The sequence below is a fragment of the Procambarus clarkii genome, unplaced genomic scaffold (assembly GCF_040958095.1).
Source record: "Procambarus clarkii isolate CNS0578487 unplaced genomic scaffold, FALCON_Pclarkii_2.0 HiC_scaffold_1314, whole genome shotgun sequence".
NCBI classification, from domain to species: Eukaryota; Metazoa; Arthropoda; class Malacostraca; order Decapoda; family Cambaridae; genus Procambarus; species Procambarus clarkii.
In genome coordinates, this window is record NW_027190343.1 from 5890 (window position 1) to 33746 (window position 27857).

A 27857-nucleotide genomic window follows, 5' to 3' on the forward strand; every position below is an offset into this window, starting at 1 on the left:
ATATATATATATATATATATATATATATATATATATATATATAATATAGATGTATATTATATATATATATATAATATATATATATATATATATATATATATATATATATATATATATATATATATAATATACAGAGTAAATCTACCCCAAAAGTAATGATTTATTTGTCTACAAAACTAAACTCTTTTTTGGAATCATATGAGGCCCCTCCACTGAGGGGGGAGGCCTGGATGTTTATTGTCATGTGTATTCATGCTGCTTGCATGTCGTCGTTTATTTTGCCTTTGTTGTTTTTTTGACAGCTTTCTTTGCCTTGGGTGGTTTGGGAGATTTTGAAGCTCTCTTTATTTTGGGCTTTTTGTTCCCAACAACAAGCTGCTGCTGCTGCTGCTGCTTCTTTTTCAAGGCTGTAGGTGGTTTGTTGCTTGTGGCGGCTTTCTTGGGAGTTACCACGGCCTTCTTTGCTGCTGTAGATGGTTTCTTGGTTGTGGTGGCTTTCTTGGGAGTTAGAACGGCCCTCTTCTCTGCTACGGCCAGCTTGAATGATCCACTAGCTCCACTTCCCTTGGTCTGAACAAGAATGCCGTCAGCCACTGCTTTCTTGAGAAATCTTCGGATGTAAATGGCGATCTTGGCAGCCTCGACTTTGTTGTTGGCAACAACGTACTTCTTGATTGCTTGTAGAGACGAGCCCTTACGGTCTTTGAGTGCTGCGACCGCGGCTAGAACCATTTGACTAGTTTTCGGGTGAGCAACCTGGACGCGAGGTTTCCTGGTGGTGGCCACCACAGCAGCAGCAGCCGCAGCCTTCTTGGTAGGCTTTGCTTCTACCATGATGATGATGAACCAACCAAGGTGATGAGAGACGCTCAGACAGTCACGGGGGAATGATGCTGCCGCCGCTTGAGCCGAACCTATTTATGTGCCGGCACGGTACAGAAGCTGCAACCTGGCAACTCGTCCACCAATCACGACGGTTGGTTTTACGGCTCCGAAACCTGGATCCCATATCTTCTCTAAAATAGAAGCATTTGTTCATGTTCTTTGTAAAAGTATCATAAAGCAGGACAGATGAGACAAATATCATAAAAACTGAAGAGCAGATGAGCACACACATGTTTGTATTACAAAAGAAAATCCACAAATTCATTAGAAATTGGCAGGGCAGGCTGAGGAAGTAGGTAGATGTAAAATGTCTGTAAATGGCGAAAGAACATAAACCCAAGACTGAATAAACGATGTTAAATATCCATGCCAAGGAGACAAAAATATGTTAGGATACAATTACCATTAAGACACCACAAGCAGGTCCGTATCCTGCCGCGATGACTTAAAAGAGTTGGTTATTAGCCACAATGTGTAGGCAGTCTCATGCCAACGGCCATACCACGTTGAGAACACCGCTTCTCGTCCGATCAGCGAAGTTAAGCAACGTTGGGTTTGGTTAGTACTTGGATGGGTGACCGCCTGGGAACACCAAATGCTGTTGGCAATAATGTTTTTTGTTTTGTTTTGTTTTGTTTCGTTTGTTTTTGTTTGAATGGCTGGCTCCACGGGAAATTCACGGAGTTGTGTGGAATAAGGCCTGGTAAAATGAATTAATATGTATGTCATGTTTAAAACAAACTCGCTTAATATAGATATTGTGTGAGGCTTTATACAAAAACAAACAACCAAAACAAAACATGTTGTATATATATATATATATAGCTTAATCCGGGTTTGAACTCGCAACTCCAAGAATACGCATCACTTATATACACTTTACCACTGGACCACTGCTGCAGGACACTAGCTTGATGCTGAGGTATCAATTTAATGACGTAAATGCCATTTCCACAAATAAATGATAATTAAAAAGTATTTGTATGTACAAATCTTTTCTGTTTAAAAGGCTACAATATCAGTTACTGATATAATTTGTGTTAATGTTTCTATACCCACAAGAAGGCATATTTTTGCTTATATGTAAAGGGTACGGAGAAGGAATCCACAGACCATCATTCCCCTCCCCTTCCCCCCCCCCCCCCCCCCCCCCCCCCCCCCACCACTCCCACCTACTACACCCCACCACCACCACCACACCACCAATCACCACCAATCACCACCAATCACCACCACCAATCACCACCACCACATCTAACCGAAAACCCCCTAACACATCAACCCTCCCCCCAATCAACAGGCGAAATAATAACCCTCAAATGCCTGCCTGCCTGCCTGCCTGCAAGCCAATACTAACGGTCTTCTCAGAAAGAAAATCTCTTTGTATCTGTATTACTTGATGAAATGTATGATTCTAATAATGAAAATAAATTTTGATGTCGGTTGTATGAGCATAATGACCAATATGCACATGATATGAATGAATTAAATAGTGTAGTTTTAAGTAATTAGGTTGTAGACACATTAAGCGGATATGATATTTGACGCGTCCAGAACTGGTGATTTTTGGTTTAGTTTTAAATGCACCACCACCACCACCACCACCACCACCATTGCTTCCCCAGAGCCTAATTAAGGACCGGTAAAAGGAGTCAATATGTATGTCATCTATAAAACCAAAGAATGAATAAAAAAACACACACAAACCTACATAATAGTATTAGGAAGATTGTATGGCAAAAAAAAAAAAGTATTATTCCCATTGGGTCGTTTGAACTCGCGACTTCCAAAACACCAGCCACACACCTTACAACCCAGCCACCATAGAGTTGGTATAATTGTGCAACTTTAGTTATAAAAGTAAAGTTTTCTCACATTGTATTGATAACTTAAAGGATTTTTTTTTTTTTTGCATGTACAAATCTTATTGTCTGTTCTATGAAAAGGCTTGATGTAAATTATGTATTTTTTGAATGATTGAATTGTAGGCACATTAAGCGGATTCGATATTTGATATATCCAGAAAAGGCGATTTATGTTCAGTTTTAAAATGCATCACCGTTAACGCTAAAGGACTGGTAAAATGACTCGATGTTTGTCATTTTTAAAATAAACACTAAAACAAGGCCCTTAACATATATAATGTTTGAATATAAATTGAATGCATATAAATACAAAGTGGGAGTGGCTGGCTGGCTGGCTGGCTGGCTGGCTGGCTGGCTGGCTGGCTGGCTGGCTGGCTGGCTGGCTGGCTGGCTGGCTGGCTGGCTGCTGCTGGCTGCCTGCCTGCCTGCCTGCCTGCCTGCCTGCCTGCCTGCCTGCCTGCCTGCCTGCCTGCCTGGCTGCCTGCCTGCCTGCCTGCCTGCCTGCCTGCCTGCCTGCCTGCCTGCCTGCCTGCCTGCCTGCCTGCCTGCCTGCCTGCCTGTCTGGCTGCCTGGCTGCCTGGCTGCCTGCCTGCCTGCCTGCCTGCCTTGCCTTGCCTTGCCTTGCCTTGCCTTGCCTTGCCTTGCCTTGCCTTGCCTTGCCTTGCCTTGCCTTGCCCTGCCCTGCCTTGGCTGCAGCTGGCTGGCTGGCTGGCTGGCTGGCTGGCCGTAAATCAACTCTTAACAACACCACACCACACCACACCATCACTCATCACCCATCACCCACCACCGGCCCCAGTCTCCCAGCCTCTCTTATATACCCGAGCAGGCCCTTTAAATTATTTGAATTGTTGCACTTCGGCCAATGGCAGGCACGATCGCTGCTGCTCAAACATATTCTGGTTCACAAGTATTAATATATATATATATATATATATATATATATATATTATATATATATATATATATATATATATATATTATATATATATATATATTCATGAAACACATTAAAACCTTGATCATTTATTCATTCATTACGTCTAGTGAAGAATTGCTTTTGTTCATTTGTATGATTAAAAATGGATAGAATATGAATTCCTCGCTTAAAGTAAAATATAAAATATATATTGGATTTATATGATTGGTTAATATTCCAAGTGATGCTGAATATCCCCTATAATTTTGTTTTGTTTGTTTGTTATGTACACATTCCAAATGAAATCAATATAAATGTTATTATTAATGTTTGAAAGTTGATTGTCTACTTGAATCTCTCTATTAAAGTGTGTGTGGCTCCGGATGGAGCCTGGTTATGGTATTTGTCGCGGTGGGTGGCAGAAGTGCTTACTTCTTCTCTGTCTTCTTTGGCAAAAGAACTGCCTGAATGTTTGGAAGAACACCTCCCTGTGCAATGGTTACGCCAGACAGAAGTTTGTTGAGTTCTTCGTCGTTGCGGATGGCCAACTGCAAGTGACGTGGGATGATACGGGTCTTCTTGTTGTCACGTGCGGCGTTACCGGCGAGCTCGAGAACTTCGGCAGCGAGGTATTCCATGACGGCTGCCAGGTAGACAGGAGCGCCAGCACCGACGCGTTCGGCGTAGTTGCCCTTACGCAGCAGACGGTGAATTCTGCCCACGGGGAACTGAAGTCCGGCCCTGCTGGAGCGAGACTTTGACTTGCCCTTCACTTTGCCTCCCTTGCCGCGTCCTGACATTGCTGCTGCTGTTGTGGGTTTGTGGTGTTTTAATGCCGGCCCGCAGATCGAGCTTCGTGTTATATACCCCGCTCAGGATCAAGGGAGTCCGCCACTGACCAATCAGCGCGCTCCGCCACGCGACCCGCTCTGAGCTGAGTCGCGAGCGGGATATAAAAGGAAAGCTCGACTCGCGCAAAAGTTCATTATTGTATCGCAACGCCAGCCAGCACGAGCATCATCATGCCACCCAAGGCATCTGGAAAGGCTGCCAAGAAGGCCGGAAAGGCCCAGAAGGCCATTGCCAAGGGCGATAAGAAAAAGAAGCGCAGGAGGAAGGAGAGCTACAGCATCTACATCTACAAAGTGCTGAAGCAGGTCCACCCCGACACTGGTATCTCTTCCAAAGCCATGTCGATCATGAACTCGTTCGTGAACGACATCTTCGAGCGCATCGCCGCCGAGGCTTCTCGCCTGGCCCACTACAACAAGCGTTCCACCATTACCAGTCGGGAGATCCAGACGGCTGTAAGGCTCCTGTTGCCCGGAGAACTGGCCAAGCACGCCGTCTCTGAGGGCACTAAGGCCGTCACCAAGTACACCTCCTCCAAGTAAACGGCTTACTTACTGCCCTGTGGTGGTGGCTTGGCCTCAAACCAACAAACTCGGCTCCATTGGAGCCACACTTTAATTTCTAAAGAGATTGTGAGTGTTAGACACCAATACTATTATAACAAAAACCTCTGTCACTGAAAGCAAATAGCTATAAAATGAGAATATTTATGAAACTGTCTGTGTGTGTTTCTCTCTCTCAGTCTCTGTCTGTCTGTCTGTCTGTCTGTCTGTCTGTCTGTCTGTCTGTCTGTCTGTCTGTCTGTCTGTCTGTCTGTCTGTCTGTCTGTCTGTCTGTCTGTCTGTGTCTCTCTCTCTCTCTCTCTCTCTCTCTCTCTCTCTCTCTCTCTCTCTCTCTCTCTCTCTCTCTCTCTCTCTCTCTCTCTCTCTCTCTCTCAACACATATAAGCACTCGGTATCTTTTTTCTAGAGATTAGAGATTCATTGTTATGTTCCACATTAGGATTACTATGCAGGCCACCCTCTTAGGTTTGAAAATGTCAAGAAAACGGTTAATTTAAAATGTCATCTCCTAACTTAACAGATTAAGCCAGAGGACCGAAAACAGAATAAAACAGGACTGGACAGTATGTCACTTATACAAGCTGCTTTTATTTCTAGTACAGTATGACAATTTTTATTTTGGGGGGGGGGGGGGTGGGTGATCCTTGACAGTGCATAAGAGCGAAAAGCGACGGCGTTTTGTTTGTAAGAGAACAGGTTGTACTACAAATGACTTGATTTATTGATATCACGTGTATGTATGACACCTAAATTAGTGTATTTGTTTATTTATTTATTTATTTATTTATTATATGTGTAGATGAAGGTTAATTCATATGACTGATGCTAGGAATGTCTGAAATCTCCTTAGAAGGATATTTTGGCCCTGAGAAGGGCCGAGTTTGGTGTATACTAGGGTGGTCGATTTAGCTTATGCACGCTCTCCACGGATACGGCGAGCAAGCTGAATGTCCTTTGGCATGATGGTGACACGCTTGGCGTGGATGGCACAGAGGTTAGTGTCCTCGAAGAGACCGACCAGGTAAGCCTCGGATGCCTCCTGTAAAGCCATGACGGCAGACGACTGGAAGCGAAGATCGGTCTTGAAGTCCTGGGCAATCTCGCGCACCAGACGCTGGAAGGGAAGTTTCCTGATGAGCAACTCGGTGCTCTTCTGGTAACGACGGATCTCACGCAGGGCGACCGTTCCGGGCCTGTAACGGTGAGGCTTCTTCACACCCCCTGTGGCAGGAGCAGACTTGCGTGCTGCCTTGGTGGCCAGCTGCTTACGAGGAGCCTTGCCTCCCGTGGACTTGCGAGCAGTCTGCTTGGTGCGAGCCATGGTGAACAACTGTGGTTTGTGATGGCCGGCGCCGAAAAATTTTTGCTTATATACGCCGTCTCGAGGCGCTTGCTCGAGCGCCATTGGCTGCTCGACTCGCCTACGTCACCCCGTTGCCCCTCCCCTCCTTCCTCTTGCTGGCAGCCAACAGCGCTCCCTCATCACTATTATCGCTGATTTTGCTCTATTTTTTGGATTTGTGCAAAAGTCATTTCACAGGGACGTGAAACAGACGAGTAGGCAACTGCAGTTTTGAAAGCGTTGTGAGAAAGCCGTGTCCTACTCGACCACAAGCGTAAAGTAAGGGCAGGCAGGAGTTGCAATGCTACTAGTACGGTCCGCTTGATGGGATATAGTCGGGAAATCGTGCGGGCATTCGTCAATTCGATTCACACAACTACAACACCATGACTGGACGCGGCAAGGGAGGCAAGGGACTCCGGAAAGGGTGGCGCCAAGCGTCATCGTAAGGTGCTACGTGACAACATCCAGGGCATCACCAAGCCCGCTATTCGTCGCTTAGCTCGTCGTGGCGGCGTCAAGCGTATTTCGGGTCTCATCTACGAAGAGACCCGTGGCGTCCTGAAGGTGTTCCTCGAGAACGTCATCCGTGATGCTGTAACCTACACGGAACACGCCAAGAGGAAGACCGTCACTGCCATGGACGTGGTGTACGCTCTGAAGGCGCCAGGGTCGTACCCTCTACGGATTCGGCGGATAAGAGCTTGGCTAATCCATCGATTCCACCCACCACCACCTCAAAACGGGACCTAATTAGGTCCCCTATACTTTTTTACTGAAGGGCTTAATAGACGATAACATAAATTGTTTTGATATCAGCTAGCACATTGGGTCCTTATGAAATCTATTTGTTTATCCTCGCATGCTTAAAGGGACTCTGATTGGGATGGGGGGGGGGGGGGAAAGGTTTGTTACGTTATATACTAGCAGAGCAGAGATCATTGGTGGGGGGGGGGGGGGGTGTGAGGGGGAGAGAGAGAGAGAGAGATCTTTCCAACTCTTCCTTTTACATGAGTGAGCTACCCGTTTTATTCATTTTATCCTTCTCAGAGCTGTTTTGATAGTATCCAAATGATGGTAAATGAAAAGGGAGGACACGAATATCTACCCAGAATTCAGGACTGGCAATCGATATGCATGTTTGAGTGAGAATCTTTTTCTCTCTCAACTTAGGTATACGTTTATGTCGTACCTAAAAGCGAGAACCACACTATTGGACAAGTATGCAAGGCCCAATTTTCCTAACAAGCACAGTTCATTTGTTATTTTCCGAACATGTTCTTTCCAAATTGGTTTATCCAATAAACAGTATTATATTTAAGATCATGAATTGCTATGGGTTAGGTTAGGTTCGCTCTAGCTTAGGTTAGTAGTTAGCTTAGCTTAGCTTTGGGTTAGCTTAGGTTAGGTTGAGGTAACTGAGCTTGGGTTCAGCATAGGTTAGGTTAGGCTTTGATTACATTATCTATGATTAGATTTAACTCAAATTCAAAACTAATTTGCCAGTCATTCGGGTTGTTAGTCAACTTGCCTCTAATAGGGGCAATTTGTCTAACAAGACTATTTAGTTTTGTGTGTATATATATATATATATATATATATATATATATATATATATATATATATATATATATATATATATATATATATATATATATATATATTATATTATTATTATTATAGCTTCAAGACTCTGAACCCAATATAGAAGCATCAAGAGGAAGTGCTTGTGTTATGGGCCAATAGGCCTTCTGCAGTTACTTCCATTCTTATGTTTTTATTCCCATTGGTTCGTGTTTTATCTTGTGTAAATGTCAATCACCTTACCCAAAACTTTGGTACCATATCACCTCACCCATGTATATATATATATATATATATATATATATATATATATATATATATATATATATATATGTATATTATATATATATATATAATATAGATGTATATTATATATATATATATATATATATATATATATATATATATATATATATATAATATGATGTATATTATATATATATATATATATATATATATATATATATATATATATATATATATATATATATATATATATATATATATAATATACAGAGTAAATCTACCCCAAAAGTAATGATTTATTTGTCTACAAAACTAAACTCTTTTTTGGAATCATATGAGGCCCCTCCACTGAGGGGGGAGGCCTGGATGTTTATTGTCATGTGTATTCATGCTGCTTGCATGTCGTCGTTTATTTTGCCTTTGTTGTTTTTTTGACAGCTTTCTTTGCCTTGGGTGGTTTGGGAGATTTTGAAGCTCTCTTTATTTTGGGCTTTTTGTTCCCAACAACAAGCTGCTGCTGCTGCTGCTGCTTCTTTTTCAAGGCTGTAGGTGGTTTGTTGCTTGTGGCGGCTTTCTTGGGAGTTACCACGGCCTTCTTTGCTGCTGTAGATGGTTTCTTGGTTGTGGTGGCTTTCTTGGGAGTTAGAACGGCCCTCTTCTCTGCTACGGCCAGCTTGAATGATCCACTAGCTCCACTTCCCTTGCGTCTGAACAAGAATGCCGTCAGCCACTGCTTTCTTGAGAAATCTTCGGATGTAAATGGCGATCTTGGCAGCCTCGACTTTGTTGTTGGCAACAACGTACTTCTTGATTGCTTGTAGAGACGAGCCCTTACGGTCTTTGAGTGCTGCGACCGCGGCTAGAACCATTTGACTAGTTTTCGGGTGAGCAACCTGGACGCGAGGTTTCCTGGTGGTGGCACCACAGCAGCAGCAGCCGCAGCCTTCTTGGTAGGCTTTGCTTCTACCATGATGATGATGAACCAACCAAGGTGATGAGAGACGCTCAGACAGTCACGGGGGAATGATGCTGCCGCCGCTTGAGCCGAACCTATTTATGTGCCGGCACGGTACAGAAGCTGCAACCTGGCAACTCGTCCACCAATCACGACGGTTGGTTTTACGGCTCCGAAACCTGGATCCCATATCTTCTCTAAAATAGAAGCATTTGTTCATGTTCTTTGTAAAGTATCATAAAGCAGGACAGATGAGACAAATATCATAAAAACTGAAGAGCAGATGAGCACACACATGTTTGTATTACAAAAGAAAATCCACAAATTCATTAGAAATTGGCAGGGCAGGCTGAGGAAGTAGGTAGATGTAAAATGTCTGTAAATGGCGAAAGAACATAAACCCAAGACTGAATAAACGATGTTAAATATCCATGCCAAGGAGACAAAAATATGTTAGGATACAATTACCATTAAGACACCACAAGCAGGTCCGTATCCTGCCGCGATGACTTAAAAGAGTTGGTTATTAGCCACAATGTGTAGGCAGTCTCATGCCAACGGCCATACCACGTTGAGAACACCGCTTCTCGTCCGATCAGCGAAGTTAAGCAACGTTGGGTTTGGTAGTACTTGGATGGGTGACCGCCTGGGAACACCAAATGCTGTTGGCAATAATGTTTTTTGTTTTGTTTTGTTTTGTTTCGTTTGTTTTTGTTTGAATGGCTGGCTCCACGGGAAATTCACGGAGTTGTGTGGAATAAGGCCTGGTAAAATGAATTAATATGTATGTCATGTTTAAAACAAACTCGCTTAATATAGATATTGTGTGAGGCTTTATACAAAAACAAACAACCAAAACAAAACATGTTGTATATATATATATATATATATAGCTTAATCCGGGTTTGAACTCGCAACTCCAAGAATACGCATCACTTATATACACTTTACCACTGGACCACTGCTGCAGGACACTAGCTTGATGCTGAGGTATCAATTTAATGACGTAAATGCCATTTCCACAAATAAATGATAATTAAAAAGTATTTGTATGTACAAATCTTTTCTGTTTAAAAGGCTACAATATCAGTTACTGATATAATTTGTGTTAATGTTTCTATACCCACAAGAAGGCATATTTTTGCTTATATGTAAAGGGTACGGAGAAGGAATCCACAGACCATCATTCCCCTCCCCTTCCCTCCCCCCCCCCCCCCCCCCCCACCCCCAACTCCCACCTACTACCACCACCACCACCACCACCACCACCAATCACCACCAATCACACCAATCACCACCACCAATCACCACCACCACATCTAACCGAAAACCCCCTAACACATCAACCCTCCCCCCAATCAACAGGCGAAATAATAACCCTCAAATGCCTGCCTGCCTGCCTGCCTGCAAGCCAATACTAACGGTCTTCTCAGAAAGAAAATCTCTTTGTATCTGTATTACTTGATGAAATGTATGATTCTAATAATGAAAATAAATTTTGATGTCGGTTGTATGAGCATAATGACCAATATGCACATGATATGAATGAATTAAATAGTGTAGTTTTAAGTAATTAGGTTGTAGACACATTAAGCGGATATGATATTTGACGCGTCCAGAAACTGGTGATTTTTGGTTTAGTTTTAAATGCACCACCACCACCACCACCACACCACCATTGCTTCCCCAGAGCCTAATTAAGGACCGGTAAAAGGAGTCAATATGTATGTCATCTATAAACCAAAGAATGAATAAAAAAAACACACACAAACCTACATAATAGTATTAGGAAGATTGTATGGCAAAAAAAAAAAAAGTATTATTCCCATTGGGTCGTTTGAACTCGCGACTTCCAAAACACCAGCCACACACCTTACAACCCAGCCACCATAGAGTTGGTATAATTGTGCAACTTTAGTTATAAAAGTAAAGTTTTCTCACATTTGTATTGATAACTTAAAGGATTTTTTTTTTTTTTTTTTTGCATGTACAAATCTTATTTGTCTGTTCTATGAAAAGGCTTGATGTAAATTATGTATTTTTTGAATGATTGAATTGTAGGCACATAAGCGGATTCGATATTTGATATATCCAGAAAAGGCGATTTATGTTCAGTTTTAAAATGCATCACCGTTAACGCTAAAGGACTGGTAAAATGACTCGATGTTGTCATTTTTAAAATAAACACTAAAACAAGGCCCCTTAAACATATATAATGTTTGAATATAAATTGAATGCATATAAATACAAAGTGGGAGTGGCTGGCTGGCTGGCTGGCTGGCTGGCTGGCTGGCTGGCTGGCTGGCTGGCTGGCTGGCTGGGCTGCGGCTGGCTGGCTGGCTGGCTGCCTGGCTGCCTGCCTGCCTGCCTGCCTGCCTGCCTGCCTGCCTGCCTGCCTGCCTGCCTGCCTGGCCTGCCTGCCTGCCTGCCTGCCTGCCTGCCTGCCTGCCTGCCTGCCTGCCTGCCTGCCTGCCTGCCTGCCTGCCTGCCTGCCTGCCTGCCTGTCTGGCTGCCTGGCTGCCTGGCTGCCTGCCTGCCTGCCTGCCTGCCTTGCCTTGCCTTGCCTTGCCTTGCCTTGCCTTGCCTTGCCTTGCCTTGCCTTGCCTTGCCTTGCCTTGCCTTGCCCTGCCCTGCCTTGGCTGCAGCTGGCTGGCTGGCTGGCTGGCTGGCTGGCCGTAAATCAACTCTTAACAACACCACACCACACCACACCATCACTCATCACCCATCACCCACCACCGGCCCCAGTCTCCCAGCCTCTCTTTATATACCCGAGCAGGCCCTTTAAATTATTTGAATTGTTGCACTTCGGCCAATGGCAGGCACGATCGCTGCTGCTCAAACATATTCTGGTTCACAAGTATTAATATATATATATATATCTATATATATATATATATATATCTATATATATATATCTATATATATATATATATATATATATATATATATTCATGAAACACATTAAAACCTTGATCATTTATTCATTCATTACGTCTAGTGAAGAATTGCTTTTGTTCATTTGTATGATTAAAAATGGATTAGAATATGAATTCCTCGCTTAAAGTAAAATATAAAATATATATTGGATTTATATGATTGGTTAATATTCCAAGTGATGCTGAATATCCCCTATAATTTTGTTTTGTTTGTTTGTTATGTACACATTCCAAATGAAATCAATATAAATGTTATTATTAATGTTTGAAAGTTGATTGTCTACTTGAATCTCTCTATTAAAGTGTGTGTGGCTCCGGATGGAGCCTGGTTATGGTATTTGTCGCGGTGGGTGGCAGAAGTGCTTACTTCTTCTCTGTCTTCTTTGGCAAAAGAACTGCCTGAATGTTTGGAAGAACACCTCCCTGTGCAATGGTTACGCCAGACAGAAGTTTGTTGAGTTCTTCGTCGTTGCGGATGGCCAACTGCAAGTGACGTGGGATGATACGGGTCTTCTTGTTGTCACGTGCGGCGTTACCGGCGAGCTCGAGAACTTCGGCAGCGAGGTATTCCATGACGGCTGCCAGGTAGACAGGAGCGCCAGCACCGACGCGTTCGGCGTAGTTGCCCTTACGCAGCAGACGGTGAATTCTGCCCACGGGGAACTGAAGTCCGGCCCTGCTGGAGCGAGACTTTGACTTGCCCTTCACTTGCCTCCCTTGCCGCGTCCTGACATTGCTGCTGCTGTTGTGGGTTTTGTGGTGTTTTAATGCCGGCACGCAGATCGAGCTTCGTGTTATATACCCCGCTCAGGATCAAGGGAGTCCGCCACTGACCAATCAGCGCGCTCCGCCACGCGACCCGCTCTGAGCTGAGTCGCGAGCGGGATATAAAAGGAAAGCTCGACTCGCGCAAAAGTTCATTATTGTATCGCAACGCCAGCCAGCACGAGCATCATCATGCCACCCAAGGCATCTGGAAAGGCCTGCCAAGAAGGCCGGAAAGGCCCAGAAGGCCATTGCCAAGGGCGATAAGAAAAGAAGCGCAGGAGGAAGGAGAGCTACAGCATCTACATCTACAAAGTGCTGAAGCAGGTCCACCCCGACACTGGTATCTCTTCCAAAGCCATGTCGATCATGAACTCGTTCGTGAACGACATCTTCGAGCGCATCGCCGCCGAGGCTTCTCGCCTGGCCCACTACAACAAGCGTTCCACCATTACCAGTCGGGAGATCCAGACGGCTGTAAGGCTCCTGTTGCCCGGAGAACTGGCCAAGCACGCCGTCTCTGAGGGCACTAAGGCCGTCACCAAGTACACCTCCTCCAAGTAAACGGCTTACTTACTGCCCTGTGGTGGTGGCTTGGCCTCAAACCAACAAACTCGGCTCCATTGGAGCCACACTTTAATTTCTAAAGAGATTGTGAGTGTTAGACACCAATACTATTATAACAAAAAACCTCTGTCACTGAAAGCAAATAGCTATAAAATGAGAATATTTATGAAACTGTCTGTGTGTGTTTCTCTCTCTCAGTCTCTGTCTGTCTGTCTGTCTGTCTGTCTGTCTGTCTGTCTGTCTGTCTGTCTGTCTTGTCTGTCTGTCTGTCTGTCTGTCTGTCTGTCTGTCTGTCTGTGTCTCTCTCTCTCTCTCTCTCTCTCTCTCTCTCTCTCTCTCTCTCTCTCTCTCTCTCTCTCTCTCTCTCTCTCTCTCTCTCTCTCTCTCTCTCTCTCTCTCAACACATATAAGCACTCGGTATCTTTTTTCTAGAGATTAGAGATTCATTGTTATGTTCCACATTAGGATTACTATGCAGGCCACCCTCTTAGGTTTTGAAAATGTCAAGAAAACGGTTAATTTAAAATGTCATCTCCTAACTTAACAGATTAAGCCAGAGGACCGAAAAACAGAATAAAACAGGACTGGACAGTATGTCACTTATACAAGCTGCTTTTTATTTCTAGTACAGTATGACAATTTTTATTTTGGGGGGGTGGGGGGGGGTGGGTGATCCTTGACAGTGCATAAGAGCGAAAAGCGACGGCGTTTTGTTTGTAAGAGAACAGGTTGTACTACAAATGACTTGATTTATTGATATCACGTGTATGTATGACACCTAAATTAGTGTATTTGTTTATTATTTATTTATTTATTTATTATATGTGTAGATGAAGGTTAATTCATATGACTGATGCTAGGAATGTCTGAAATCTCCTTAGAAGGATATTTGGCCCTGAGAAGGGCCGAGTTTGGTGTATACTAGGGTGGTCGATTTAGCTTATGCACGCTCTCCACGGATACGGCGAGCAAGCTGAATGTCCTTGGCATGATGGTGACACGCTTGGCGTGGATGGCACAGAGGTTAGTGTCCTCGAAGAGACCCGACCAGGTAAGCCTCGGATGCCTCCTGTAAAGCCATGACGGCAGACGACTGGAAGCGAAGATCGGTCTTGAAGTCCTGGGCAATCTCGCGCACCAGACGCTGGAAGGGAAGTTTCCTGATGAGCAACTCGGTGCTCTTCTGGTAACGACGGATCTCACGCAGGGCGACCGTTCCGGGCCTGTAACGGTGAGGCTTCTTCACACCCCCTGTGGCAGGAGCAGACTTGCGTGCTGCCTTGGTGGCCAGCTGCTTACGAGGAGCCTTGCCTCCCGTGGACTTGCGAGCAGTCTGCTTGGTGCGAGCCATGGTGAACAACTGTGGTTTGTGATGGCGGCGCCGAAAAATTTTTGCTTATATACGCCGTCTCGAGGCGCTTGCTCGAGCGCCATTGGCTGCTCGACTCGCCTACGTCACCCCGTTGCCCCTCCCCTCCTTCCTCTGGCTGCAGCCAACAGGCGGCTCACCTCAATCACTATTATCGCTGATTTTGCTCTATTTTTTGGATTTGTGCAAAGTCATTTCACAGGGACGTGAAACAGACGAGTAGGCAACTGCAGTTTTGAAAGCGTTGTGAGAAAGCCGTTGTCTATTCGACCACAAGCGTAAAGTAAGGGCAGGCAGGAGTTGCAATGCTACTAGTACGTCCGCTTGATGGGATATAGTCGGGAAATCGTGCGGGCATTCGTCAATTCGATTCACACAACTACAACACCATGACTGGACGCGGCAAGGGAGGCAAGGGACTCGGAAAGGGTGGCGCCAAGCGTCATCGTAAGGTGCTACGTGACAACATCCAGGGCATCACCAAGCCCGCTATTCGTCGCTTAGCTCGTCGTGGCGGCGTCAAGCGTATTTCGGGTCTCATCTACGAAGAGACCCGTGGCGTCCTGAAGGTGTTCCTCGAGAACGTCATCCGTGATGCTGTAACCTACACGGAACACGCCAAGAGGAAGACCGTCACTGCCATGGACGTGGTGTACGCTCTGAAGCGCCAGGGTCGTACCCTCTACGGATTCGGCGGATAAGAGCTTGGCTAATCCATCGATTCCACCCACCACCACCTCAAAACGGGACCTAATTAGGTCCCTATACTTTTTTACTGAAGGGCTTAATAGACGATAACATAAATTGTTTTGATATCAGCTAGCACATTGGGTCTTATGAAATCTATTTTTTATCCTCGCATGCTTAAAGGGACTCTGATTGGGGAGGGGGGGGGGGGGGAAGGTTTGTTACGTTATATACTAGCAGAGCAGGATCATTGGTGGGGGGGGGGGGGGTTGTGAGGGGGGAGAGAGAGAGAGAGAGATCTTTCCCAACTCTTCCTTTTTACATGAGTGAGCTACCCGTTTTATTCATTTTATCCTTCTCAGAGCTGTTTTGATAGTATCCAAATGATGGTAAATGAAAAGGGAGGACACGAATATCTACCCAGAATTCAGGACTGGCATCGATATGCATGTTTGAGTGAGAATCTTTTTCTCTCTCAACCTTAGGTATACGTTTATGTCGTACCTAAAAGCGAGAACCACACTATTGGGACAAGTATGCAAGGCCCAATTTTCCTAACAAGCACAGTTTAATTTTGTTATTTTCGAACATTTCTTTCCAAATTGGTTTATCCAATTAACAGTATTATATTAAGATCATGAATTGCTGGGTTAGGTTAGGTTAGCTTTAGCTTAGGTTAGGTTAGCTTAGCTTAGCTTGGGTTAGCTTAGGTGTTAGGTTAGGTTAGCTAGCTGGGTTAGCATAGGTTAGGTTAGGTTTGATTACATTTCTATGTTAGATTTAACTCAAATTCAAACAATTGCCAGGTCATTCGGCTTGTTAGTCAACTTGCCCTCTAATAGGGGCAATTTTGTCCTAACAAGGCACTATTTAGTTTTTGTGTGATATATATATATATATATATATAGTATATATATATATATATATACTTATATATATATATATATATATATATATATATATATAATTATTATTATTATAGCTTCAAGACTCTGAACCAATATAGAAGCATCAAGAGGAAGTGCTTGTGTATGGGCCAATAGGCCTTCTGCAGTTACTTCCATTCTTATTGTTTTATTCCCATTGGTTCGTGTTTATCTTGGTAAATGTCAATCACCTTACCCAAAACTTGGGTACCATATCACCTCACCCATGTATATATATATATATATATATATATATATATATATATATATATATATATATATATATGTATATATATATATATATAATATAGATGTATATTATATATATATATATATATATATATATATATATATATATATATATATATATATAATATAGATGTATATTATATATATATATATATATATATATATATATATATATATATATATATATATATATATATATATATATATATATATATATAATATACAGAGTAAATCTACCCCAAAAGTAATGATTTATTTGTCTACAAAACTAAACTCTTTTTTGGAATCATATGAGGCCCCTCCACTGAGGGGGGAGGCCTGGATGTTTATTGTCATGTGTATTCATGCTGCTTGCATGTCGTCGTTTATTTTGCCTTTGTTGTTTTTTTGACAGCTTTCTTTGCCTTGGGTGGTTTGGGAGATTTTGAAGCTCTCTTTATTTTGGGCTTTTTGTTCCCAACAACAAGCTGCTGCTGCTGCTGCTGCTTCTTTTTCAAGGCTGTAGGTGGTTTGTTGCTTGTGGCGGCTTTCTTGGGAGTTACCACGGCCTTCTTTGCTGCTGTAGATGGTTTCTTGGTTGTGGTGGCTTTTCTTGGGAGTTAGAACGGCCCTCTTCCTCTGCTACGGCCAGCTTGAATGATCCACTAGCTCCACTTCCCTTGGTCTGAACAAGAATGCCGTCAGCCACTGCTTTCTTGAGAAATCTTCGGAGTGTAAATGGCGATCTTGGCAGCCTCGACTTTGTTGTTGGCAACAACGTACTTCTTGATTGCTTGTAGAGACGAGCCCTTTACGGTCTTTTGAGTGCTGCGACCGCGGCTAGTAACCATTTGACTATTTTCGGGTGAGCAACCTGGGACGCGAGGTTTCCTGGTGGTGGCCACCACAGCAGCAGCAGCCGCAGCCTTCTTGGTAGGCTTTGCTTCTACCATGATGATGATGAACCAACCAGGTGATGAGAGACGCTCAGACAGTCACGGGGGAATGATGCTGCCGCCGCTTGAGCCGAACCTATTTATGTGCCGGCACGGTACAGAAGCTGCAACCTGGCAACTCGTCCACCAATCACGACGGTTGGTTTTACGGCTCCGAAACCTGGATCCCATATCTTCTCTAAAATAGAAGCATTTGTTCATGTTCTTTGTAAAAGTATCATAAAGCAGGACCAGATGAGACAAATATCATAATAAACTGAAGAGCAGATGAGCACACACATGTTTGTATTACAAAAGAAAATCCACAAATTCATTAGAAATTGGCCAGGGCAGGCTGAGGAAGTAGGTAGATTGTAAAATGTCTGTTAAATGGCGAAAGAACATAAACCCAAGACTGAATAAACGATGGTTAAATATCCATGCCAAGGAGACAAAAATATGTTAGGATACAATTACCATTAAGACACCACAAGCAGGTCCGTATCCTGCCGCGATGACTTAAAAGAGTTGGTTATTAGCCACAATGTGTAGGCAGTCCTCATGCCAACGGCCATACCACGTTGAGAACACCGCTTCTCGTCGATCAGCGAAGTTAAGCAACGTTGGGTTGGGTTAGTACTTAGGATGGGTGACCGCCTGGGAACACCAAATGCTGTTGGCAATAATGTTTTTTGTTTTGTTTTGTTTTGTTTCGTTTGTTTTTGTTTGAATGGCTGGCTCCACGGGAAATTCACGGAGTTGTGTGGAATAAGGCCTGGTAAAATGAATTAATATGTATGTCATGTTTAAAACAAACTCGCTTAATATAGATATTGTGTGAGGCTTTATACAAAAACAAACAACCAAAACAAAACATGTTGTATATATATATATATATATAGCTTAATCCGGGTTTGAACTCGCAACTCCAAGAATACGCATCACTTATATACACTTTACCACTGGACCACTGCTGCAGGACACTAGCTTGATGCTGAGGTATCAATTTAATGACGTAAATGCCATTTCCACAAATAAATGATAATTAAAAAGTATTTGTATGTACAAATCTTTTCTGTTTAAAAGGCTACAATATCAGTTACTGATATAATTTGTGTTAATGTTTCTATACCCACAAGAAGGCATATTTTTGCTTATATGTAAAGGGTACGGAGAAGGAATCCACAGACCATCATTCCCCTCCCCTTCCCTCCCCCCCCCCCCCCCACCCCCAACTCCCACCTACTACCACCACCACCACCACCACCACCACCAATCACCACCAATCACCACCAATCACCACCACCAATCACCACCACCACATCTAACCGAAAACCCCCTAACACATCAACCCTCCCCCCAATCAACAGGCGAAATAATAACCCTCAAATGCCTGCCTGCCTGCCTGCCTGCAAGCCAATACTAACGGTCTTCTCAGAAAGAAAATCTCTTTGTATCTGTATTACTTGATGAAATGTATGATTCTAATAATGAAAATAAATTTTGATGTCGGTTGTATGAGCATAATGACCAATATGCACATGATATGAATGAATTAAATAGTGTAGTTTTAAGTAATTAGGTTGTAGACACATTAAGCGGATATGATATTTGACGCGTCCAGAACTGGTGATTTTTGGTTTAGTTTTAAATGCACCACCACCACCACCACCACCACCACCATTGCTTCCCCAGAGCCTAATTAAGGACCGGTAAAAGGAGTCAATATGTATGTCATCTATAAAACCAAAGAATGAATAAAAAAACACACACAAACCTACATAATAGTATTAGGAAGATTGTATGGCAAAAAAAAAAAAGTATTATTCCCATTGGGTCGTTTGAACTCGCGACTTCCAAAACACCAGCCACACACCTTACAACCCAGCCACCATAGAGTTGGTATAATTGTGCAACTTTAGTTATAAAAGTAAAGTTTTCTCACATTGTATTGATAACTTAAAGGATTTTTTTTTTTTTTTGCATGTACAAATCTTATTGTCTGTTCTATGAAAAGGCTTGATGTAAATTATGTATTTTTGAATGATTGAATTGTAGGCACATTAAGCGGATTCGATATTTGATATATCCAGAAAAGGCGATTTATGTTCAGTTTTAAAATGCATCACCGTTAACGCTAAAGGACTGGTAAAATGACTCGATGTTTGTCATTTTTAAAATAAACACTAAAACAAGGCCCTTAACATATATAATGTTTGAATATAAATTGAATGCATATAAATACAAAGTGGGAGTGGCTGGCTGGCTGGCTGGCTGGCTGGCTGGCTGGCTGGCTGGCTGGCTGGCTGGCTGGCTGGCTGGCTGGCTGGCTGGCTGGCTGCCTGGCTGCCTGCCTGCCTGCCTGCCTGCCTGCCTGCCTGCCTGCCTGCCTGCCTGCCTGCCTGGCTGCCTGCCTGCCTGCCTGCCTGCCTGCCTGCCTGCCTGCCTGCCTGCCTGCCTGCCTGCCTGCCTGCCTGCCTGCCTGCCTGCCTGCCTGTCTGGCTGCCTGGCTGCCTGGCTGCCTGCCTGCCTGCCTGCCTGCCTTGCCTTGCCTTGCCTTGCCTTGCCTTGCCTTGCCTTGCCTTGCCTTGCCTTGCCTTGCCTTGCCTTGCCCTGCCCTGCCTTGGCTGCAGCTGGCTGGCTGGCTGGCTGGCTGGCTGGCCGTAAATCAACTCTTAACAACACCACACCACACCACACCATCACTCATCACCCATCACCCACCACCGGCCCCAGTCTCCCAGCCTCTCTTATATACCCGAGCAGGCCCTTTAAATTATTTGAATTGTTGCACTTCGGCCAATGGCAGGCACGATCGCTGCTGCTCAAACATATTCTGGTTCACAAGTATTAATATATATATATATATATATATATATATATTATATATAATATATATATATATATATATATATATATATATATATTCATGAAACACATTAAAACCTTGATCATTTATTCATTCATTACGTCTAGTGAAGAATTGCTTTTGTTCATTTGTATGATTAAAAATGGATAGAATATGAATTCCTCGCTTAAAGTAAAATATAAAATATATATTGGATTTATATGATTGGTTAATATTCCAAGTGATGCTGAATATCCCCTATAATTTTGTTTTGTTTGTTTGTTATGTACACATTCCAAATGAAATCAATATAAATGTTATTATTAATGTTTGAAAGTTGATTGTCTACTTGAATCTCTCTATTAAAGTGTGTGTGGCTCCGGATGGAGCCTGGTTATGGTATTTGTCGCGGTGGGTGGCAGAAGTGCTTACTTCTTCTCTGTCTTCTTTGGCAAAAGAACTGCCTGAATGTTTGGAAGAACACCTCCCTGTGCAATGGTTACGCCAGACAGAAGTTTGTTGAGTTCTTCGTCGTTGCGGATGGCCAACTGCAAGTGACGTGGGATGATACGGGTCTTCTTGTTGTCACGTGCGGCGTTACCGGCGAGCTCGAGAACTTCGGCAGCGAGGTATTCCATGACGGCTGCCAGGTAGACAGGAGCGCCAGCACCGACGCGTTCGGCGTAGTTGCCCTTACGCAGCAGACGGTGAATTCTGCCCACGGGGAACTGAAGTCCGGCCCTGCTGGAGCGAGACTTTGACTTGCCCTTCACTTTGCCTCCCTTGCCGCGTCCTGACATTGCTGCTGCTGTTGTGGGTTTGTGGTGTTTTAATGCCGGCCCGCAGATCGAGCTTCGTGTTATATACCCCGCTCAGGATCAAGGGAGTCCGCCACTGACCAATCAGCGCGCTCCGCCACGCGACCCGCTCTGAGCTGAGTCGCGAGCGGGATATAAAAGGAAAGCTCGACTCGCGCAAAAGTTCATTATTGTATCGCAACGCCAGCCAGCACGAGCATCATCATGCCACCCAAGGCATCTGGAAAGGCTGCCAAGAAGGCCGGAAAGGCCCAGAAGGCCATTGCCAAGGGCGATAAGAAAAAGAAGCGCAGGAGGAAGGAGAGCTACAGCATCTACATCTACAAAGTGCTGAAGCAGGTCCACCCCGACACTGGTATCTCTTCCAAAGCCATGTCGATCATGAACTCGTTCGTGAACGACATCTTCGAGCGCATCGCCGCCGAGGCTTCTCGCCTGGCCCACTACAACAAGCGTTCCACCATTACCAGTCGGGAGATCCAGACGGCTGTAAGGCTCCTGTTGCCCGGAGAACTGGCCAAGCACGCCGTCTCTGAGGGCACTAAGGCCGTCACCAAGTACACCTCCTCCAAGTAAACGGCTTACTTACTGCCCTGTGGTGGTGGCTTGGCCTCAAACCAACAAACTCGGCTCCATTGGAGCCACACTTTAATTTCTAAAGAGATTGTGAGTGTTAGACACCAATACTATTATAACAAAAACCTCTGTCACTGAAAGCAAATAGCTATAAAATGAGAATATTTATGAAACTGTCTGTGTGTGTTTCTCTCTCTCAGTCTCTGTCTGTCTGTCTGTCTGTCTGTCTGTCTGTCTGTCTGTCTGTCTGTCTGTCTTGTCTGTCTGTCTGTCTGTCTGTCTGTCTGTCTGTCTGTGTCTCTCTCTCTCTCTCTCTCTCTCTCTCTCTCTCTCTCTCTCTCTCTCTCTCTCTCTCTCTCTCTCTCTCTCTCTCTCTCTCTCTCTCTCTCTCAACACATATAAGCACTCGGTATCTTTTTTCTAGAGATTAGAGATTCATTGTTATGTTCCACATTAGGATTACTATGCAGGCCACCCTCTTAGGTTTGAAAATGTCAAGAAAACGGTTAATTTAAAATGTCATCTCCTAACTTAACAGATTAAGCCAGAGGACCGAAAACAGAATAAAACAGGACTGGACAGTATGTCACTTATACAAGCTGCTTTTATTTCTAGTACAGTATGACAATTTTTATTTTGGGGGGGTGGGGGGGGTGGGTGATCCTTGACAGTGCATAAGAGCGAAAAGCGACGGCGTTTTGTTTGTAAGAGAACAGGTTGTACTACAAATGACTTGATTTATTGATATCACGTGTATGTATGACACCTAAATTAGTGTATTTGTTTATTTATTTATTTATTTATTTATTATATGTGTAGATGAAGGTTAATTCATATGACTGATGCTAGGAATGTCTGAAATCTCCTTAGAAGGATATTTTGGCCCTGAGAAGGGCCGAGTTTGGTGTATACTAGGGTGGTCGATTTAGCTTATGCACGCTCTCCACGGATACGGCGAGCAAGCTGAATGTCCTTTGGCATGATGGTGACACGCTTGGCGTGGATGGCACAGAGGTTAGTGTCCTCGAAGAGACCGACCAGGTAAGCCTCGGATGCCTCCTGTAAAGCCATGACGGCAGACGACTGGAAGCGAAGATCGGTCTTGAAGTCCTGGGCAATCTCGCGCACCAGACGCTGGAAGGGAAGTTTCCTGATGAGCAACTCGGTGCTCTTCTGGTAACGACGGATCTCACGCAGGGCGACCGTTCCGGGCCTGTAACGGTGAGGCTTCTTCACACCCCCTGTGGCAGGAGCAGACTTGCGTGCTGCCTTGGTGGCCAGCTGCTTACGAGGAGCCTTGCCTCCCGTGGACTTGCGAGCAGTCTGCTTGGTGCGAGCCATGGTGAACAACTGTGGTTTGTGATGGCCGGCGCCGAAAAATTTTTGCTTATATACGCCGTCTCGAGGCGCTTGCTCGAGCGCCATTGGCTGCTCGACTCGCCTACGTCACCCCGTTGCCCCTCCCCTCCTTCCTCTGGCTGCAGCCAACAGGCGGCTCACCTCAATCACTATTATCGCTGATTTTGCTCTATTTTTTGGATTTGTGCAAAAGTCATTTCACAGGGACGTGAAACAGACGAGTAGGCAACTGCAGTTTTGAAAGCGTTGTGAGAAAGCCGTGTCTATTCGACCACAAGCGTAAAGTAAGGGCAGGCAGGAGTTGCAATGCTACTAGTACGTCCGCTTGATGGGATATAGTCGGGAAATCGTGCGGGCATTCGTCAATTCGATTCACACAACTACAACACCATGACTGGACGCGGCAAGGGAGGCAAGGGACTCGGAAAGGGTGGCGCCAAGCGTCATCGTAAGGTGCTACGTGACAACATCCAGGGCATCACCAAGCCCGCTATTCGTCGCTTAGCTCGTCGTGGCGGCGTCAAGCGTATTTCGGGTCTCATCTACGAAGAGACCCGTGGCGTCCTGAAGGTGTTCCTCGAGAACGTCATCCGTGATGCTGTAACCTACACGGAACACGCCAAGAGGAAGACCGTCACTGCCATGGACGTGGTGTACGCTCTGAAGCGCCAGGGTCGTACCCTCTACGGATTCGGCGGATAAGAGCTTGGCTAATCCATCGATTCCACCCACCACCACCTCAAAACGGGACCTAATTAGGTCCCTATACTTTTTTACTGAAGGGCTTAATAGACGATAACATAAATTGTTTTGATATCAGCTAGCACATTGGGTCTTATGAAATCTATTTTTTATCCTCGCATGCTTAAAGGGACTCTGATTGGGGGGGGGGGGGGGGGAAGGTTTGTTACGTTATATACTAGCAGAGCAGGATCATTGGTGGGGGGGGGGGGGGTGTGAGGGGAGAGAGAGAGAGAGAGATCTTTCCCAACTCTTCCTTTTTACATGAGTGAGCTACCCGTTTTATTCATTTTATCCTTCTCAGAGCTGTTTTGATAGTATCCAAATGATGGTAAATGAAAAGGGAGGACACGAATATCTACCCAGAATTCAGGACTGGCAATCGATATGCATGTTTGAGTGAGAATCTTTTTCTCTCTCAACTTAGGTATACGTTTATGTCGTACCTAAAAGCGAGAACCACACTATTGGGACAAGTATGCAAGGCCCAATTTTCCTAACAAGCACAGTTAATTTTGTTATTTTCGAACATTTCTTTCCAAATTGGTTTATCCAATTAACAGTATTATATTAAGATCATGAATTGCTGGGTTAGGTTAGGTTAGCTTAGCTTAGGTTAGGTTAGCTTAGCTTAGCTTGGGTTAGCTTAGGTTAGGTTAGGTTAGCTTAGCTTGGGTTAGCATAGGTTAGGTTAGGTTTGATTACATTTCTATGTTAGATTTAACTCAAATTCAAAACAATTGCCAGTCATTCGGCTTGTTAGTCAACTTGCCTCTAATAGGGGCAATTTGTCTAACAAGACTATTTAGTTTTGTGTGTATATATATATATATATATATATATATATATATATATATATATATATATATATATATATATATATATATATATATATATATATATTATTATTATTATAGCTTCAAGACTCTGAACCAATATAGAAGCATCAAGAGGAAGTGCTTGTGTTATGGGCCAATAGGCCTTCTGCAGTTACTTCCATTCTTATGTTTTTATTCCCATTGGTTCGTGTTTTATCTTGTGTAAATGTCAATCACCTTACCCAAAACTTTGGTACCATATCACCTCACCCATGTATATATATATATATATATATATATATATATATATATATATATATATATATATATATATATATGTATATATATATATATAATATAGATGTATATTATATATATATATATATATATATATATATATATATTATATATATATAATATAGATGTATATATATATATATATATATATATATATATATATATATATATATATATATATATATATTATATATATAATATACAGAGTAAATCTACCCCAAAAGTAATGATTTATTTGTCTACAAAACTAAACTCTTTTTTGGAATCATATGAGGCCCCTCCACTGAGGGGGGAGGCCTGGATGTTTATTGTCATGTGTATTCATGCTGCTTGCATGTCGTCGTTTATTTTGCCTTTGTTGTTTTTTTGACAGCTTTCTTTGCCTTGGGTGGTTTGGGAGATTTTGAAGCTCTCTTTATTTTGGGCTTTTTGTTCCCAACAACAAGCTGCTGCTGCTGCTGCTGCTTCTTTTTCAAGGCTGTAGGTGGTTTGTTGCTTGTGGCGGCTTTCTTGGGAGTTACCACGGCCTTCTTTGCTGCTGTAGATGGTTTCTTGGTTGTGGTGGCTTTCTTGGGAGTTAGAACGGCCCTCTTCTCTGCTACGGCCAGCTTGAATGATCCACTAGCTCCACTTCCCTTGGTCTGAACAAGAATGCCGTCAGCCACTGCTTTCTTGAGAAATCTTCGGATGTAAATGGCGATCTTGGCAGCCTCGACTTTGTTGTTGGCAACAACGTACTTCTTGATTGCTTGTAGAGACGAGCCCTTACGGTCTTTGAGTGCTGCGACCGCGGCTAGAACCATTTGACTAGTTTTCGGGTGAGCAACCTGGACGCGAGGTTTCCTGGTGGTGGCCACCACAGCAGCAGCAGCCGCAGCCTTCTTGGTAGGCTTTGCTTCTACCATGATGATGATGAACCAACCAAGGTGATGAGAGACGCTCAGACAGTCACGGGGGAATGATGCTGCCGCCGCTTGAGCCGAACCTATTTATGTGCCGGCACGGTACAGAAGCTGCAACCTGGCAACTCGTCCACCAATCACGACGGTTGGTTTTACGGCTCCGAAACCTGGATCCCATATCTTCTCTAAAATAGAAGCATTTGTTCATGTTCTTTGTAAAAGTATCATAAAGCAGGACAGATGAGACAAATATCATAAAAACTGAAGAGCAGATGAGCACACACATGTTTGTATTACAAAAGAAAATCCACAAATTCATTAGAAATTGGCAGGGCAGGCTGAGGAAGTAGGTAGATGTAAAATGTCTGTAAATGGCGAAAGAACATAAACCCAAGACTGAATAAACGATGTTAAATATCCATGCCAAGGAGACAAAAATATGTTAGGATACAATTACCATTAAGACACCACAAGCAGGTCCGTATCCTGCCGCGATGACTTAAAAGAGTTGGTTATTAGCCACAATGTGTAGGCAGTCTCATGCCAACGGCCATACCACGTTGAGAACACCGCTTCTCGTCCGATCAGCGAAGTTAAGCAACGTTGGGTTTGGTTAGTACTTGGATGGGTGACCGCCTGGGAACACCAAATGCTGTTGGCAATAATGTTTTTTGTTTTGTTTTGTTTTGTTTCGTTTGTTTTTGTTTGAATGGCTGGCTCCACGGGAAATTCACGGAGTTGTGTGGAATAAGGCCTGGTAAAATGAATTAATATGTATGTCATGTTTAAAACAAACTCGCTTAATATAGATATTGTGTGAGGCTTTATACAAAAACAAACAACCAAAACAAAACATGTTGTATATATATATATATATATAGCTTAATCCGGGTTTGAACTCGCAACTCCAAGAATACGCATCACTTATATACACTTTACCACTGGACCACTGCTGCAGGACACTAGCTTGATGCTGAGGTATCAATTTAATGACGTAAATGCCATTTCCACAAATAAATGATAATTAAAAAGTATTTGTATGTACAAATCTTTTCTGTTTAAAAGGCTACAATATCAGTTACTGATATAATTTGTGTTAATGTTTCTATACCCACAAGAAGGCATATTTTTGCTTATATGTAAAGGGTACGGAGAAGGAATCCACAGACCATCATTCCCCTCCCCTTCCCTCCCCCCCCCCCCCCACCCCCAACTCCCACCTACTACCACCACCACCACCACCACCACCACCAATCACCACCAATCACCACCAATCACCACCACCAATCACCACCACCACATCTAACCGAAAACCCCCTAACACATCAACCCTCCCCCCAATCAACAGGCGAAATAATAACCCTCAAATGCCTGCCTGCCTGCCTGCCTGCAAGCCAATACTAACGGTCTTCTCAGAAAGAAAATCTCTTTGTATCTGTATTACTTGATGAAATGTATGATTCTAATAATGAAAATAAATTTTGATGTCGGTTGTATGAGCATAATGACCAATATGCACATGATATGAATGAATTAAATAGTGTAGTTTTAAGTAATTAGGTTGTAGACACATTAAGCGGATATGATATTTGACGCGTCCAGAACTGGTGATTTTTGGTTTAGTTTTAAATGCACCACCACCACCACCACCACCACCACCATTGCTTCCCCAGAGCCTAATTAAGGACCGGTAAAAGGAGTCAATATGTATGTCATCTATAAAACCAAAGAATGAATAAAAAAACACACACAAACCTACATAATAGTATTAGGAAGATTGTATGGCAAAAAAAAAAAAGTATTATTCCCATTGGGTCGTTTGAACTCGCGACTTCCAAAACACCAGCCACACACCTTACAACCCAGCCACC

General features: G+C 43.5%; 4 non-coding genes across 4 annotated transcripts; all 4 read left to right on the top strand.

The window, feature by feature from the left end:
- Positions 1-1373: 1373 nt before the first annotated feature.
- On the top strand, positions 1374-1492 carry LOC138362142 (5S ribosomal RNA). The gene has a single exon (XR_011227438.1). It is a non-coding gene; the product is annotated as a 5S ribosomal RNA (ribosomal RNA).
- An 8272-nt stretch (positions 1493-9764) lies between these two features.
- On the top strand, positions 9765-9882 carry LOC138362145 (5S ribosomal RNA). The gene has a single exon (XR_011227442.1). It is a non-coding gene; the product is annotated as a 5S ribosomal RNA (ribosomal RNA).
- Positions 9883-18190: 8308 nt separating this feature from the next.
- Positions 18191-18309, top strand: LOC138362146 (5S ribosomal RNA). The gene has a single exon (XR_011227443.1). It is a non-coding gene; the product is annotated as a 5S ribosomal RNA (ribosomal RNA).
- Positions 18310-26528: 8219 nt separating this feature from the next.
- LOC138362143 (5S ribosomal RNA) lies at positions 26529-26647 on the top strand. The gene has a single exon (XR_011227439.1). It is a non-coding gene; the product is annotated as a 5S ribosomal RNA (ribosomal RNA).
- Positions 26648-27857: the final 1210 nt, after the last annotated feature.